Raw genomic sequence first — 18,471 nt, forward strand, 5'->3', positions numbered from 1 at the left:
ATTGCAGCGACAAGCTGAAGGGATTCCGCTCGCCAGATGCCTCACGAACATTGCACGATTTCGCAGCTTTACAAGTCACCAATTGCTAGAAATTGCTAGATATGAGGTACACAACACGGCTAGGGAAATTAATTATGTCCAAGAAAAGAAACCTCGAGATAAACACTGTCGCTCAGCTCACGTCAACACGGAGTACGTTGTAACACAGGCAGACGACGCTCGCTGCCCACAGGAGGTTCAGTAGGGTTCAGTGACGTGTACTGGACATATCCAATCAGATCAGCCGCCTGCGTGACGTCACGCTTCCAATACGACGCGCACTGGAAGTGGGCGGTTTGAAAACGCGTTTGGCTGAGCCGCTGTGATCGGTGGCGATTCGCAGCTTCAAAGCCTTGTAATAAATTACACAGTTTACGCACAGAGCTTAAATCGGTCTGTAAATGATCCTTAGGACTTGCTGTACCAGCTCAATGTGTTCGTACAAAATCGTCAAAACCGTTTCAGGGTCCCTTTAAAGGGACCGACAACTGATTTTTCTCAACCCATTTTTTTTACGGTGTGACAGAAATCTCACCCTTCGCAGTGTCTGTAGCTGCTGTAGTTAATCCCAAAAGCATGTTTCTCCTTTGTCCCTGTTTCTTTGGCGCTGTAATTTTCGTGGGATCATTACGTCACGCCAAGGCAGCGCCACTTTAATGCATACTACTAACGCAGGCCTATATGTACATTTTTATCGAGTAATACTTTTTCATATAAAGAAACGAACAATATTTCAATACTAACAAACAAATCGTCGACCGTGTACAGCAATCAACGGTCATGCGGCCGGGTTCATCGGATTGTTCATGCTTTTGCCGCCAGAGGCGCCACAGGTCATTTTTCGCGACTTTCAATTAAGAAATAAAAATATAAATCCATCTCACGAAAAAAAACAAGGTTGGTTTGAGTCAATGCGACGGACAATCTTTCCATCAGTGGGGTCATCTCATTTCATGTTCTGGGCAGTTGTCGGTCCCTTTAATAACTGAAAAATAGTCCAGAGCATATTTGACTCCCTTCGGCCTCGCTTTCCACCGAAGCACATGGGTTGGCGCTCTAGAAAACATCACAAATCTTTTATTTGAAACTGGCCTTGAAAAAGTTAAAGAAAGCACATGACAGCTTAGGTTGTGTAGACATCGCGCCGTACATTACACATAGCATATTTATTCAATTGTAACATGACCATGATTGTAACGCCAGGGCTGACTTTTCATTACGTCCAGGAAGAAAAAAATAGAATTTCGGTATTCGATTGTAATGCGAGGGTTGACTTTAGGTTGCAAAAATCTAGAAAAAAAAAACTCGAGTAAAACGGTATTATACGTCACTGTCACGCGAACAGCTCTAGACCGGTTACAAAACCATGACCGCTAGAAAAACCATGTTGTCTACGCATGTTCCATTACTGATCACACACTGCATGTCAACGCAGAACCACCACGAAGTCAATTACCACTAGGTTCCTCAAAGGCATTTTTTTTAAGTATCAGGCTTAGACGACGGCCGATCGCAAGTTTGCAAACAGTCTGCAGACGATGGCAAGTCGATGTTGTTAAAGCACGACCCCTGTGACATGTTTGTATTTCCGCTAACACAACTGACCTCCACTTTACACCGGCCTTTTTACATTTATTCCACGCTTCACAGTCAGCTTTTTTTTTCTTTTTAAAGACTGCGATACGAGCATTTAGTGGGCACATGCAAGTCGTTGAAAACAGCGTGAAGCGTGTAGTGAAACAGCTTCTGTAATAAAGCATGAGAGCTGCTGTAACTACCGATTACGTAAATGTGATATGCTCGCTCAAAACAGCTGTCACTCACTGGGCCGAATGTTCTCAGTGCTGCCTGAGGCACTAATTTTACTACAAAGCGGGCGCATAACGAGCACACTGCATACAGGGTCGGGCCAGAGAGGACATATTGGCCTCGAGATCTTTGAGTGGCGCCCCCTCGTGTGTGACGTCAGAGAGGGGACTCGGGTGCCGCTCTTGGAGCACGCGTTCGCTACGTGAAGGCTGCTCGAAGCTGCCGGCCAGTCTCTCCTGCTCGAGTTATTGAAACATTAGTGGGCAAGTTCATAAAGCAATTTGTACTGAATGTTTAAGCAAAATGCCCAGCGAAATCGAGCGGAGTTGCCGTCAGGAGCACATTCAGTGTCGATTGCTCCTGGTGTCGTCTGCTAGCCATCAATGTGTACATCTGCATGTATGGCGACTGATCAGGATGTGATAGTGTAACTCACGTCATCAGTTTTACTCGACACGAGCCGTGTCCTTTCCCTTGTCTTTCCCTCTTTGCTGTTGCTTTATAAGCAAGCGCAATAAAGGACTAGGCGTTCTTTCGCCCGTCAACATGCCAGCCTCGTCAATGCCTCACACGCCCATAACGCACGGAACTTTACATGGTGTCAGAAGTGGCCGCCCGGTGCAACACCTTCAAGCAGAAGCAGGACCTCGAACGTGCCCAAGAAGAAACATGGATTTGCTGAAGCCACTGGCACCACTGCTAATGACAGGTGACGATTTAAGCAAAAGCTGGAGCTATACACTCCGTTCACTGCGACTGGCGTGCCACCACGCGGCCGTCAGAGAAGGCAGACGTTGAGAGCCTGAGCAGAAGCGAACGCTTTCCCACGCCCGCTAGCACGCAGTTGTAGGTGTTCTGTGAGGCAGTCATGAACTGCTGCGTCGTCGGTTGTACCAACATGTACACGTCGTGTCCTGCGGTAACGACGTTTCACCGTTTCTCAACTCGTCCTTGCTTTATTGGGCAGCGGCAAAACTGGATCATGGCTGTGCGACGAAAAAAGTTAGCTTGGTTCCTGCTCCCTCTGCCGTCTCGCGTTCTGCGGTTTTGTTTTTCTTGTGCCGCTAGCATCACTACATTTCAGCCATGACGGAACAAACTGGGAGCCCTCTCGGCACGCGAAGATATGCAGCGCACATTTCGTTGGGGGTGTGCCGTCCAAGGATGTGTCGTTCCCGTCGTACGTGCCAATGATATTTCCTGACGAGTATCGTAAGCGGTCCGTGCTTGCCGAAGATAAGTTGATAGTCATCTCTCGTGTCGTCGTAATGTTTCTTCTACGTCCCGTGCTTTACGTTCGCGCTGTTCCTGCAGACATGATTTTAGTGCTGGCGGAAGCGCAGCTGTTCAAGTGGAGATGGGCTAACTGGGAGTAGATCCCCTTCCGTCGAGATGTTGAGGGACAAAAATGACAGGTGGGCGCGGCTCTTCGGAAAGATCCTAGTATTAAAGCAGAAAGACTATGGCTGGTGTAGCCCTACGGCACTCGGAAGCTTCGAGAGGTCGTGGTCCCGAAAACGTTAAAATGGATAAAAAAAAACAGTGGTAAACACAGGACACAGTGAGAGGAAACGACGGGACACTCACTGTGTCCTGTGTTTACCACTGGTTTTTTTACAGATTTTGACAATGTACCAACTAGCTCAGTCAAACGCATTTTTGGTACCGAAAATGTTTGCGCCTCTGCACTAGAGCGTAGCTTGGGTTACACCAGAGTTTGCGCAAATTATAAAAGCGTAGTGAGCTCGCACAGACGAGACAGCCAAGAGCGCAAGCACTTTAAGTGGTTGATACTTGTAGTAAACAGGTGACCCTGTAATCATTCGGCGTTGATGAAACGAACAAAGTGTGCAGCATGTAGACAAATGCGCACACGGAACTAAAATCGAGGCTGTTTATTTTCATCTTAGATCTGGCCGTCGTTGCAGCTTTCTGTGAACGCTGTTGCGACGGAAGCGCAATGTTTGTTTCGGAAAGAAGCATAAACAACGAAAGAGGTTGTAACGAATGAGGGAGACTGATGGTGGCCGAAGTGACTGTGCCGTCGTCGGCGCCACATCACTTGAAGCGAAAGACGAAGCGGGGCCGATCGTAACACGTTTATTTCTCGCCCGCACTTCAAGCTCTTGGCATGAGCCACGCGAGCGGCGAGGTAGAAACGATCATGATGAGCGATGATGATGCTGCAATAAGCTCGTTGCTACGCGTGACAATTTCAAGCAAAATACTCAGTGGCTGTGAATCTACATGACACGAAGCCACCAACAAATAACCACGCCGCCTGGCCACTCGCCGAAGTATCAACAGCGAGTGGCGGTGGATAATTCTAAATGTTCTGAGCATTTTGCAAGTACACGGGTAGTGGGCATGCACCAATATTCCAAGCATGAAAGAATGACAGCTTACTCGATAGCGATGGAGTAAGTCTCTTGTGTGACGCAACGCCTGATGCACGCATTTAGCCGTCAGTACTGACGACGCCGTAGCAAAGCGTTCACTCACGTCAAAAACGTGGCCACTCTCGTGCAGGTTTTCCCCTTTTTTTAATGGTGGCATCGCGGAAGAACGATCCCACTACGACATCTTTAAATCCAACTTGAAGCACTAACGCGCCAGCCACGGGCGCTTGCACCGCCATAGCTGTCAAAGCAATTAAGCACTGTTGTCTGCTAAGGCTCTCAACGTTGCACGCTCGCCGCACCGCAAGTGGCGCTGCGTGCGTCTTTCAAGGTGCCCTCTATAGGTTCCGAACAGAGTGTATACTTCACGGTAACAAAGCCGCATGACAAGCCCCTAAGCAAAGAGACCAAGACAGCAATGCTATTAAGCTTAGCAGGGGAAGACGTATTAGAAGTTTTTAACAACTTCTCATTCAGCGAAGGTGAAAGCAAGGAAGATTATGAGACCGTCGTTAGTAAGTTTCACGCATATTGGGCTGCGCAAACAAACGAGGTCTACGAGCGGTATCTGTTCCGTAAGAGGATGCAGACAGCGGGGGAAAGTTTTGAACAGTTCTCTTGAGACGTTGGGATGCAAGCCCGATCGTGCAATTTCGGACAATTGACAGACTCCATGATACGCGACCAAATTGTGATCGGCATTAGCAACGGTGGCCTGCGAGCTAAACTTCTGCAAGACAATGAGCTCACGCTGGCCAAAGCCGAAAAAATGTGCAAAGCATCAGAGGCAGCTGCTCAGCAATGCGAAGCATGGGCACATAGCGTAAACCAAGTGGAACAGGTCAATGTTGCTCGGGCTTCAACGAAGCATCCGAAAATCTTCAAGTGCTCCCGTTGCGGTAAAGAAAACCGGCCACGCGACTGCCCAGCTTATGGCAAAACGTGCAGAACCTGCCAAGCAAGGAATCACTTCGCTGTTTGCTGCCGAAGAGCGGCGCACGTTGACAAGCTGCAGGATGACGACGATGGCGACGACTTTGGAATTCTAGATGTGTGTATCAGCAGCATACGGAATGAACGAGATTGGATGGTGACAGCGAGCCTTGCCAGCAAGGAAGTCAAATTCAAAGTCGACACGGGATCTCAGGCTAACCTCACACCGTATTCGGCCTACAGGAATCTTCGGCCAATGCTGCCTACCAAACACAGCAACACCACTCTGCGGTCATACGATGGACCATCATCGGACACATAGGCGTCATCAGCCAAGAAGTGGTCATCGGTGACAGACGCCAACACTTGACCTCCTACGTCTCCAAGAAAGGAAGACAGGCACTACTCGGGCTCAAGGCGAGTGAAATGCTCGGGCTAGTTACCAGGACAGTCGACGCAGCGGCAGCAAACAGCTCCGAACAAGTAATGCAAGAATTCAGCGAACTATTCGAAGGCACCGGCTGCGTACAACAACACTACACGATGGTTCTCTCCGCGGATGCTGTCCCAGTGGTTCAAGCCGCCCGCTGAGTCCCGTTAGCCTGAAGAAACCACTTCGCAGCGAGCTGAAGCGGATGGAGCAAGCGGGCATTGTGACCAAGGTGAACGAGCGAACTGAATGGGTAAGCCCATTGGTAATTGTCAAGAAAAAAGATGGAAAGTTAAGGGTCTGCATGGATCCCAGGGCAATCAACGCTAACATAAAACGGGAGCATTACGAGATGCCGAGACAGGAAGACATTGAGGCGGAACTAGCTGGTTCAAAGGTGTTCAGTCGACTTGACGCGAAAGCTGGTTTTCACCAAGCGCCTCCAGACGAAAAAACATCAAGAATTTTCACGTTCGCCACTCCTTTTGAGAGGTTTTTGCGGATGCTTTTTGGAATTGCGTCAGCATCAGAAGTATTTCAAAAGACTCTTGGCGAAATATTTGACTCCTTGCCGGGCGTTCATGTGTATGTTGATGACATTTTGATTTGGGGAACCTCGCAAGAACAACATGACCAGCGCTTGAGATCAGTCCTCGAAGCTGCAGGGCAAGCTGGGCTGAAGCTAAATGCCGAGAAGTGCAAGGTTGGTGTTCAAGAAATCGAATTTCTGGGGGATATTATCTCGAAAGACGGCATAAAACCCAACCGACGGCTGATCGAGTGTATGAAACAGACACCCATGCCGACAGATAAACAGGCAGTGCAGCGTCTTTTGGGCGTAGCCAATTATTTTTGTGAGAATGGCAGACTGGGCTTGTCGGTTTAACATATTTGAAGTTTTAAGGCGCGAATAAGATTGCAAGCAGTTATTTTTCCAAGTACCTACCCTCCTTGTCGCAGAGGACGGCTTCCTAGCGCAGCCTAATCAAGCATGATGCAGCATTTGCATGGACCCCAAACCACACGCATGAATGGCAGAGTATCTGCGACAGTCTTAGTGAACAGCCACTGCTTGCAATCTTTGACCCTGAGAAGGAAACGAAAGTGACGTCAGACGCATCAATGTGTGGTTTGGGCTCCGCTTTCATGCAGTATCACGGAAGGGAATGGCGTCCTGTGGCGTACGCATCAAGAGTGCTGTCTGATGCAGAACAGCGTTATTCACAGATTGAAAAGGAAGCATTAGCAGTGACGTTCGGATGCCAAAAATTTCACTACTTCGTCTATGGTCGACAGATAATCTCGGAAACCGATCATCGGCCGTTGATAGCTATAGCTCAAAAAGCAATCGCTGATATGCCGCCTCGATTACAAAGGTTTTTTCTGCGCCTGCTCAAGTATGATTATGTTCTTCGCTACGTCCCAGGAAAAGAACTCATCTTGGCGGACATGCTGTCGCGAGCCACAGCCGTGAAGCCAGACCAGGACGATGCGGACACTGACGCTGACGTGGAAATACATGCCGTGAGTACGGTTACGGCTCTGGTTAGCGATGTCACACTGAAGTGGCTACACGAGGAAACTGAAAAGGATCCCTATTTATGTTCCGTAATACAGGCCATTCGCGCTGGCGATATTGTTGAAGGAGAGCTGAAACCTTTCACAGGTGAACTGTCAGTTGTGAAAGGCATCTTACTGAAAGGTACCAAAGTGATAGTGCCCGTGTCCATGAGGAGCCGGATGATGGGACGAGTCCACGAAGGCCACATGGGCCTCAATAAATGTAAGGCAAGGGCAAGAAGATTCATTTTTTGGCCGAACATTAATGCAGAGATCACAGACATGGTCCATAGGCGTGCTGTGTGCCAACGCTATGCCTATAGTAAGCCTGACGAACCGCTTATCAGGAGACCAGCACCAAAATACCCATGGTATAGGGTCGGCGTCGACCTGTTCGGATACAGAGGAAAGTCGTATCTGTCCGTGTATGACGCACTTTCTAATTTTCCAGAAGTGGAGGAGCTGCGTCACATATCGACGACGACAGTCATCGACAAGCTGGGCACCATATTTTTGAGATATGGTATTCCATATGAGGTGTGTACAGACAATCGACCCCAATTCAGCAGCCATGACTTCAGCCGGTTTGCAAGCAAGTATGACTTCAGACATGTCACCTCAAGCCCGGAGTTCCCAAGGTCCAACGGACTAGCAGAGAAGGGCGTGCAGGTAGCTAAAAGAATTTTGAGGAAAACAAAAGACGCACGAGAAGATTTCTGGCTGGGCCTCCTGAGCTACACAGGTCAACACCCTTAGAAGAGGGACGATCGCCCGAAGAACTACTCCAAAGAAGGCGATTAAGGTCGACACTTCCAGATTTCAGTGACCAGAAGACAACGCAAGTGTGGAAACGTGTTCAAAAGGATCATTTCAAATGGGATCTGCCACCACTGGACAAGGGACAGACTGTTAGGATCAAAAAAAAGTATTGGTCACGGAAAGCGAAAGTGGTCAAGCAGCTGTATCCAAGATCGTACGAAGTCTTGACAGAAGACAACAAAAGACTTCGTCGGAACAGGCAACATCTTCTCCCCACAAGCAAAGCTTTCATCCAGGGTGCCCTGGAAAGTGAACCTAGTACTGACGAAGTCCAACACACTGCACCTGGTACGCCCGACATGCCCGACCTGTTTAATGCACCACCAATGATGGCGACGTACCCCAATGCGTCATTACGAAGATCCAGCCGCCAGCCCAGGCCACCGCAACGCCTACAATACGACTCAAATTTCCAACAGTTGCCCTGAACTCTTTCCTTTTGTTTTGTTTTGGAGTGCTGTTAATACGTGCATTACATTAGTGGTTGTTCTAATATGTGCACCTTCAAAAGGAGAAGGATGTATTGTGATGTGATGCAACTCACGTCATCAGTTCTGCTCAACACGAGCCGTGTCCTTTCTCTTATCTTTCCCTCTTTGCTGCTGCTTTATAAGCAAGCGCAATAAAGGACTAGGCGTTCTTTAGCCCGTCAACATGCCAGCCTTGTCAATGCCTCACACACGCCCATAATGCACGGAACTTTACAGCGACGATTTCTTTTCGTGACTGTCCTATGGCTGTGGCGCACTCAAACTGACTTTCCAGCCCATTTTCGATCACTGATTTCAGCGTTCGGGCTTCAGCTACCGTGTCTGCATTAAAGCGCAACATACGTACACCGCGTGCTGCGCGTGATCGGTTGCCCAGCCTGCTCCTTCGATTCAATTCCTTTGTTTGGAGTTTTAAGTGTATGACAAGCGATGTGTGATGTCATTCAAATAAATTAAATTGTCGTAACAGGCAACAACCTTTGATTAAATCCAAGTTTTCAGCAGCTGCCATGTAAGCGCGTCGTAAGTACTTGAAGATTAAACAAGAAATAAAAAGGTTCAGAGCACGTGTCAAAAAGGGATGCACGACGGTGATATGAAATGTTTCGTAGGTTGTGCGGAGTTGTTTATTTTTATTTTTTGCAGCATATTTTAACCCATACGTTTATAAATCAACGTTTGCTGACTCGTCCCCAGTCGTTTGAAAGTGTGCTGGACAGACTTAGTGTAATCATACTAATGTAGATAAATACAAAGCTTTCGTATTAGAAGTCGTAGTAAGATGTATTTGCAATAAAGTAGTGTAAATCGCTCTCAACCGTCGACTCCTGGTAGGGCGTGATGTGATCACTGTACTAAAAAGACTCGCAGGGTCCCTTATGCATTTGCCTAAGATGACTCGAAGGCGAAATCCATCTTCTTTTTGTTCATCGATGTTCAGTTGATGTTCCCCGCCTCCTTCCGAATGCTTTTTAGACGTAACGTGGTTTTGCACTGTGTCCAGGATCGGAGGCATTGCAAGCTTTTTACAAATCGCCTGGTTTTGCATTGCCTCCGTGATCGACCCACCGATCACGGAGGCAATGCAAACCGACAATGTCATGTGATGACGTCATCATGTGACGTGACGTTATGACGTTACAAATATTGGCAGTCTGTGATGTGATGAGGATGTCATAAGGTGACGTCACTGTGATGATTTCTTGCATGACTCGTTTTGACGCTGCCGACTAGGGACGCCGACGATGAATTTTCGCGTTTGATCAGGAATCCATAGCTTTCACCGTAAAATATTCAATCTTGTTACAGCGCGGTAAAGAATAGCAATAACCAGCCAAAGGGGCCAAAAGAATGGTCGGAAAGAGCTCTCTTTCTCTTCTTCTTAGACATATTCGCCGATTTTTCCTACTGTTTACCAAGCTGTATTATCGGTGACAAATGAAACACGAACAGCGGAGCGCGTTCCCCAAGCATTAGGAACTGTGTAATACGCGCCATCCTGTAATCGCCATTGACGTGCACGCACACCCGATTAGGCAGCACTGCGCAATCGAAAGCATGAATCTGGCTCTCGAGCGGCAAACCGCGAGAGGTATCATAAGGATGCGAACTATACCACGCGCACCACTGCTGGCGTTTCATTCGGAGCCGATAGTTTTAAGGTGACGATACCACCGTCGCCATCTTGCGAATAGTTTCTGCTTGAGCCACCAGAAGACGCCACTAAGTCACGTTTGGAAAAAAAGGGAGGAAAATGCACTCTCCGCCGTCGTAGCATGCGGCGGCGAAGAGCCTGTTCCTGCTGCAACTAATCCATTCTTTTCGGGGGTGCCGCTGCTTCCATAATCTCTTTGAAACGTTTCAAATGTGCGTGACGCCCCCCCCCCCCTCCCCGCTCCCGAACAACAACAACAGCAACAAAAAAAGGCACGGACCCGAGAGCCTTTGTACTCCCGTGCAACTGTCCAGAAAAGAGGTGCCTCTCTCTCTCCTGGTAACGTATAACTATTTAAAATAGAACGGTTAGGCGCTGAGCCGCGCTGCCGCAAGGGTTGCTTGGAAATAATGGTTTGGTTTCTGAACCGACTCTTTCTCTCCCTCGCTAAAAAAGAGTAGAAAGAAAAAGAGTAGTTCTCGAGGAAGTTCTTCAGTGGCCCTGAACACCGGCAGTGTTGGGTCGCGTGGAACAACCCCGACCTTGTGCACGTGCATAGTAATTATAGATTTCTCCACTGTCACCAGCTTTGGTTCGACTGTGAATGTAGTGTGGGTGTCGCGCATGGTCCGCTTGATACTTATGTCTCTACATTCAGAAGCTACCCAGAAAGCTCCTTTCCACTACTTCCTGGCTATCATTACACAAAGCCCCCTTTTCGTGCCTTGCAATGAGCCAAAAATGGTCATATTATATGCATGAACGAAGGAAGGGCTTTGCCTTTTTGCCAGCCAAAACACCATGAGCCTCATGCATCCCTAAACAGGCACCACTTCCTTTTCCTCTGTTACATAGCTATTTGAAATCTTCAAGAATGTGAATGGGGATTAGGGTGACATCGGCCATGTTGTGGTGCAAGTGTGGCGAGCAGGCAGAGAGCGAAAGAGGAGGTCAAGCAACGCGACATACATACTTGGAGGGTGCACTCACAAACATACACGAACGCACTGCTCAGCTTTAGCCAAACGTATGAGGGGTATTTTTTTTTCAGCTCTAAAACGAGTCCTCCTAGCACCGCAGCGAAGAGCACAAGTCGTAACACAGATGCGAATTGCGTCCTTTTGGGAGTATTAAATAATAAAATGTGTAAGGGCTCTTTCTCGGCGAAACCCAACCGAAAGTCGACACCCGAAAACTAGCTCAGCTTTTCGAAGAGGCTCTCTAATAAGGCTCACGGAAGCGATTGTTATTGTACTAAAATTGTCATTTCTTCCCGCAGGTTGGCTGCTATTGGCAAAGTTGGGCAAACTTATGCTAAGCAGCCAAGTGTGCAGCTATAGTACAGAACTCAATCTATGCATTGCTTGCACTTTCAGTGCCGGCCAAAATTTCCCAATGTGCATTATTATCAGTTGTCTACGTAGCGAAAATGTAAAGTAAGAAATAAATAAAACAGAACACAAAGAGAGACGGCAGTTGAACGAAGAACGCATTCAGTGCGAAATCTCCACCGAAGCGTCAAGAAGGTTGATCCTGACAAGGACTTTTTTTTTTTTTTGCTGGCTGTCTTGCTCCTGCTAGAGGTGGTGGATGTCGCCGCATCCTTTTTCCCCGTCTTAGCACAGTACGCATGGTTGGGAAAGTTTAGAGTCCTCATCAAGCGCGAAAAGTGCCCGTCGCCGTCTACACGAGTGCTACAAAAAAAATCATTGGTTGAAGTCACGTTATGACGTCACAGATCACCAAAATTTTTGTCATCGTGACGTCATTACATGACATCGCTGCTTGGTCAAAGGTGGGCAGATACCCGAGGAACTGACAAACCGCGTGAGGTGCGGAAAGCTTTCGGTGGGGGTGGGGGAGAAAGTCGACTGAGAAGAAAAAGAAGGCGGCTTTGGCGTTCGAATCCTTTTAGTCAAATGCATAAGGGACCTTGAGAGTTTTATTTGGATAGATATTTCGCACACCCCCTGCGCACTTGCCGGGCTTTCGCGAATGCGACGGCGCACCTGTCAGAACCTGATCAGTTCACGCACATGGTACTGGAGATCTTTTCATTCGTTGCAGAGCCGCCGCACAGTGGTGTGGTAAACGAAGTGATCACATAAAGCGGTTGCTTTAGGAAATTCGCACGCGCTCACCGATGCGAGCACTCATAGCGCCAGCATATGGGATGACCATAGCGAAAACTCACGAACTTTTTTTTTTCACGTTTTGCCGCCAGACATTTTTGAGATGCGACAGAAGCCTCAGAGCACGCAACTAAGCGCAAGGGTTTCAAAAAAGGTGCCCGCGGCTTCGCATAGAATCATTTTTTGTTACTTTGCTAAATAGTACAGAGACTGGACTGGTCTCAAGCATTATTTTTTTTCTTGGGGCACCCTATGTGGTCAATTTGAATTGAAATTTCACCGTGGAACGAAAATTCTATATTTCAGAATCGGCGTCCAGATTTTAGTCATTGTGGAAATCAGTATCGATGTGTTTTTTCGAAACCTGACGTCAAACCCCTTTCATAAATGACCCATATATAGAATATTGGAAAGGCGTTCTTTCAACGACAACGTTAGGTGACATTTTGTTCAAATTCGCTGTGCACCCCCCACCCCCCTCTATGTTTTTACCATCTTCGGTGTCTCGGCACTTGTGGGACTAAATTTCGTGATTGCAGCACGCTAGCTGATGAGACCCCTGGCTTAGCGAGTGGAAGCTGCGAAATCGGTCCCGGCACCGCATTTGTTATTTGGAGGGCGGGGGGATAGGCGGCTCACACATATGCCTAACTCAGGTGATTATGGCTGCACCCAGTGAGCTCTCTTTGAAAAGGTCCATCGGAGGGGCACGCTTGAGCGCGTCTATGTTTTCTGCGAAAGCCTCATTTATACTAGGTGTCTATGGCGGCCCATGCCGGCGATACTGAGATGGTAAATGAGCTACGTCGCACGCTCTGGCCTGTGAAGGGTGCCTAGAAAATAAGACGTCACATGATCTACGTGAGCAAAAGGATTATCTGCTAAATTTAGTTTCGCTAGTGGTTGTTAGTTCATATAGCATAAATTGTGCGCGTGTTGTCTGTTTCACGCAGTCCAAGCTTTATTCCTGTGTTTCCAAACTTCAGTAGGCGTCGGGACGCGTCCCGTTCGTTTTGCTGCACGCGGCTGGGAACGCTAGAGTTCACGCAGCCATCCGCACTTTTCGCTGCAGTCGGGGAAATATGGCTCGCTAACTGACGGCTTGCAAAATAGTTACTGCGCATGTGCCAGCAAGCTTGTTTTCCACACGAAAGCCTCAACCACAGACTAGCAGATGAATATTTTTTTTCCCATTTACCACTAATCCCTGTCTTTCCTTTCTTTCGTTTTCCCCTTTCTCTCAGTGGATGAGAAAACTTACAATGAGGCGTGACATTCCTGAAGTACGTTTTGAGAAGCCTTGGTGCTGATCCTGCACCTTCGTATGAATGTGGAGGGGCGAACACGCTTAGAGCAAGAAAAACAGTCAGGGAAGGAGAAGTTTTACAGATGTTTGCAAAGTGGGCGCCAGATGCAACACCCTCTACGACGGAGTTGCTTTGTCGGCACTTTCAGAAAACGGGAGACAGCATGAACGAATGGATTCGCAGCGCGCTGTTGAGTACACAATGAGCGCATAGCAATGGGCATTTCTGAGAACGGGTCGTCCACTGCCATCGTAGTGTGATGACGTCAATTGAGGCCTCAGCTAGTCTAGAGGGTGTTGGCCAGGGGTCGCTCACTATTTGCAAAGTGTCAATGGGCCTTTTTCAGGTCCGAACAGCGCCTCCAGTGGAGACCACCGAAATCGAAACTGGGAGTCCGTGGCCTCCGAAGTTATCCGCTACGCACCGGTAAAAAAATCTCGTGGGTCTGGTATTTTTCAATGTGCAATGTGCAAACGACGCCAGGTGCCCCTCAGTTCGCACCTGCCTCTCAGTTCACACCTGTCGCCGCCCCTTGCAACGTTTATAGAAGCTGTTTGGCCCTGTGACCCCTTAAAAACATGCCGCGCGTCAAGTCACCACCACTTCGCATGCGCAGGCTAGTCTCTAGAAAAAAAGTCCATTGTTATCCTATCGTTCAACCGGCGTCACGTGAGATAGTCAAACACACACACACACACACACACTGCCAAACAATCGTCACCTCCCCGCGAGGGGAAAGCAGGCTTCCAGGTAATGTCCTACGACCCTCAAAAATATGAGGAGGCAAGGTCAGGTTCTTTGTGTACTTCAAAAACGCTTCTACAGTCACCCGAGTACAAAGGCGAGCAACAAAGCAATTCCTGGAATCCTCAGCACAATAGCCTAACCTGCTGGCTATGCATTCATGATGTACAGTGCAACACGCTTTCTTCCCTTCTTTCTTTCTCTTTCCCTCTCTTTCTTTTTTTCTGAGCAGCCTCATGGGGTTACATTGTGCGTTGAAGACGTGGCGACTAGATTTAGCCTCTGAAGTCTGGAGAAATAACCCATCCGTGTTTTGGCGGCTTAGTAATGTTTAAAGGCGCCACTTTTGACGAACGTCCGAACTGACGCGAAACAACTTGATGTTTTTCTCACAGATGGCGCCACCACCAAAAAAATGTTTGCGAGATTTATTATTTCTTGAAAATCTTTTGTTTCAAGCACCGCTTCGTAAAGTTAGTGAGCACTGGTGATTACAAGACACTACATGGTCCTTCTAATGTGCAATACTTGTTGTGAATTAGCCTACAAAAGAAAAAAAGTAAATTTGCGCGAACCTGGCAAGCAGAAAAATGAGCTGAATTCACTGCTGGCCTGCGAATATTCTGATTAACTTACGACAATTTTCTCTTCATAGAAACCTAGAGAAAGGCTTGCTGCTTGAATATTGAAGATTTCGGAGTTTCAGCTTGGATAGTTTTGTCCTTTCGTCGGTAATGCCTGACCAAGTAGAGGCATAAATTGATGAATTGAAGTAGTAATAATTCAAGAACTGTTCATCAGAACACAAAACAACTTCGTGTAGACATAAAGTACATTGTAGCCTGGAAACCCATTCAATATTGTTGTTCTGCACAGAACAGAAAAAAAGTTATTTACTCATAAACTTTCAATATTTTGCCCATTTTTATTGGAACGTGCATCAATTTCTAATTGGTTTACTGGCAATATCTCTTCATAGAAACCTTGCATAACGCTTCGTTAAAAGGCTCAGCGAATTTCATTTCGTTATGTTGAATAGTTTTGCTGCACTGGCAGTACAACGGAGGCTTGTACAGCAAAAACGCTGTTTTTTTGCTCACACTGTTTTCATTTGCATGAACTAACGCTCCAGACTAGGCGACAATACTAGTTATCATTAGGAAGCGGAGAACGTAAGCTTTCTAATGCAGCAGTGCGGCGGTTTGGGCACGTTGGTATTCCATCTTGAAAAACTATGAGCGCACAGAAAACACGGACGACAAAAAGACACACATATGCACACACGTAGGCGCTACTTCCAACAAAATTTATTCTTGTGATCCACTGCTACTTATAGCACACAATCAGCCCATATCGATGCGCCAAACTCGCCCCCCCCCCCCCCAGATGACACTTTTTATTTTGACGTTGTCATACCCAGGTATTCAAACTCTTTTTTTGTTAGTGCAATGGACGGCATGCTTACGCATTTTTCGCCCATCTTTTCAATCTGCTCTGCCTCGATTATCTCTCTTGTCAACTGATCTCGATTCTTGTTAACAATTCTACATTTCTCAAACAAAGGCACACAGCCACACTTCTTGCAATGTATCCCTAAAAAACCACCAGCCATGTTCTGGACATTGTACGAGTGCTCACGTAAGCGCTCGTTGATGCAGCGACCGGTTTGTCCTATGTAGCTGTGGCCACACGACAACGGTAGGCAATAAACAACGCTTTCAGCACATTCTACAAACTTCTTTTTGTGCTTCTTTTCACAGATGCGTTTTCGCTGTGCTCCTGGAGCTGTTGTTGGAATTTTGTTGGAAGTAGCGCCTACGTGTGTGCATATGTGTGTCTTTTTGTCGTCCGTGTTTTCTGTGCGCTCATAGTTTTTCAAGTTTCTAATGCAATACAACTCACATTCATCCATTGAGCAGAGAAAGCACAGTGAGCCAGTAAACAACGACTAAAATGTCGAGTGCTTGCCGCTGGAGTGGGACCGCCACCTTAATGTGCATCCAACTCACCCAATCTATGCTAGTTGTCCGCAATAACCCGCTGGTCGATGAAGTTATCAATCTTATTTTGTCGGCAAACGTTTTTTGTACGTGACTAAATTGGGAGTGGAGTGTGAACTTTCATTAATGTCTGTTTACATAACGCTAACTTTTACGAATAAGCCGTAAAATTGATCGCTCTTCGCTTCCAAATCAGCGCAGCCTCTCTTGAACTCGCGTGGCGGGACGTTCGCACTTTCACGTAAGCTATTTCAACGCCATCCAGCCCATTGAGAGACACTACGAACTCGGTGGCATGATCCTGACCGCAATGGCTATGTATATACATGATGTGTTAAATGTTAACGTTTCTTAACCTCCTGTAATGCTAGCAGCCATCTAAAGAACTATCATTACAAGAAAGTACAGCTAGCAGTCGAGGAACGCCGTGCGACGCGAGCGAACTATAACGAAAATGCTGCTGTTCTAGCCGCAACCTAGCAGACGACAAAAGCCGAATCCCCGCCTTTGCGTCACTGGAGCGCCGTTCGCAGCACCGTCATCGGTGGCACACCAGGCCAATACACTGTTGAGCTTCGCTAGCGCAATTTGAACACACTTAACTGTAAGTTTACGTCGTACAGAGCTTGACACTTCGCCGAAAGGTCACAATCTCTGTCCATGCGAAAAACAGCTTCTTCCACATCATAGACATACTTCGCATTGAACAGCTTCCGTCCTTTCGACAGCAGTCTCGCGAAGGTACCCATCCGCACACATCACATCGCTGAAACCGCAGCGGAGGATAATCGGTGGCATCGTTGCTCGCCCGCTGCGCTACACTGCAGCGAAGTGTCCCAATCTTCGCTAGCCTTGCGCGTTCCAAAGCACCTACAAAACGACGCACATCGAGCAAAAGCCGTGGTAGTGTCGAATGATGTTCAGCATGCGTTTCAATGTGCCGTGAGGTGTGTGACGGCACTGATGGCACGTTGAAACATGTCGTCGTGCCCTCACACAAACGACACGGTAGCGCACGAATACTTTGAACTCATATGAGAAAATTTGGGCATACGACCTGAAAACATGCAGCACATATATTGAATCGAAATGGAGTTATACACGGGGTCGTCATATCACTTCTTGAAAGGTCGCTGTCTTCACTATCAGAAGGAAATACTCGGCCACAGAATTGTTTATGGCCCATTACCAATTCTGAGAAGAAAAAAAAAAAAAAAAACCATGTACATGTTGCATTTGCGCAACAAAGCAACGTTCCATCACCAGGAACTAACTATTCCAAGACGACCATAATCTTTTGAAATATACACATGAAAAATCTTTTGAAATATACACAGCATGTGTAGCAAAGTGTACGACATTTTGCCTCATTTTATCATGTTCAGAAATGTATTTATAATTGGCAAAACTTACCTAAGCTCTCTTGGGGCAACGTGTGGCAGCCCCTGCACGCAGGGTGCGCCATGGATTTTTTGGGAATAGTTGCAAGGGATGAGCACAAATGGCAGCGCAAGACGCATTTTTCAAACAAATTTTGCGGGAATGCAACGAGTACAGGTAGCTCCAAACTGACTTTCCTTTTGTTTTGATCACCATTTATTGGAATGTTGCGTAAATGCAAGAAGGTGCAGTAAAAGTTTAAATTGAAGTCACAGGTAAACAAGGTTCATTATATTGAGGTTAAAATTTAAATACATCGTGTTCTATTGGCATGAAGCTATGAAAACTGAAATACCTCATTATATTGAGAATTTCGTTATATTAAGGTTTAACTGTATAACGTTGCATCTAGTACAGACATGACTGAATGGAATGGTCAGCTGCTGCCTTGTGCAAACATCGCATGCCACATGACGCTCTCTGGCAAAAAATAGTGTTCCACACTTGCCGCCTTGACTACGAGTGGCACTGGCTAAAACTGCGAAGGATTGAATGCACGTAAATACCCAACAAACTGGACGAGGGAGCACCCTCTGTCACAGCTCAAAAACTTGCCCCTGTGCCACACAGTGTGAAATCTGCAGAAACAGAGGAGCTGCTGTTCTCCTGTGTTTCCCTAATCATTATCTGTGATTTTAGTGGGTGTCTGTGATTATGTTACTTGTAGAGTAGAGATGGACAGGAAGGGACGTGTGGCAGCCCTGCCACACCTGC

This window comes from Rhipicephalus sanguineus, chromosome 10, assembly GCF_013339695.2.
Source record: "Rhipicephalus sanguineus isolate Rsan-2018 chromosome 10, BIME_Rsan_1.4, whole genome shotgun sequence".
In the NCBI taxonomy this organism is placed as follows: domain Eukaryota; kingdom Metazoa; phylum Arthropoda; class Arachnida; order Ixodida; family Ixodidae; genus Rhipicephalus; species Rhipicephalus sanguineus.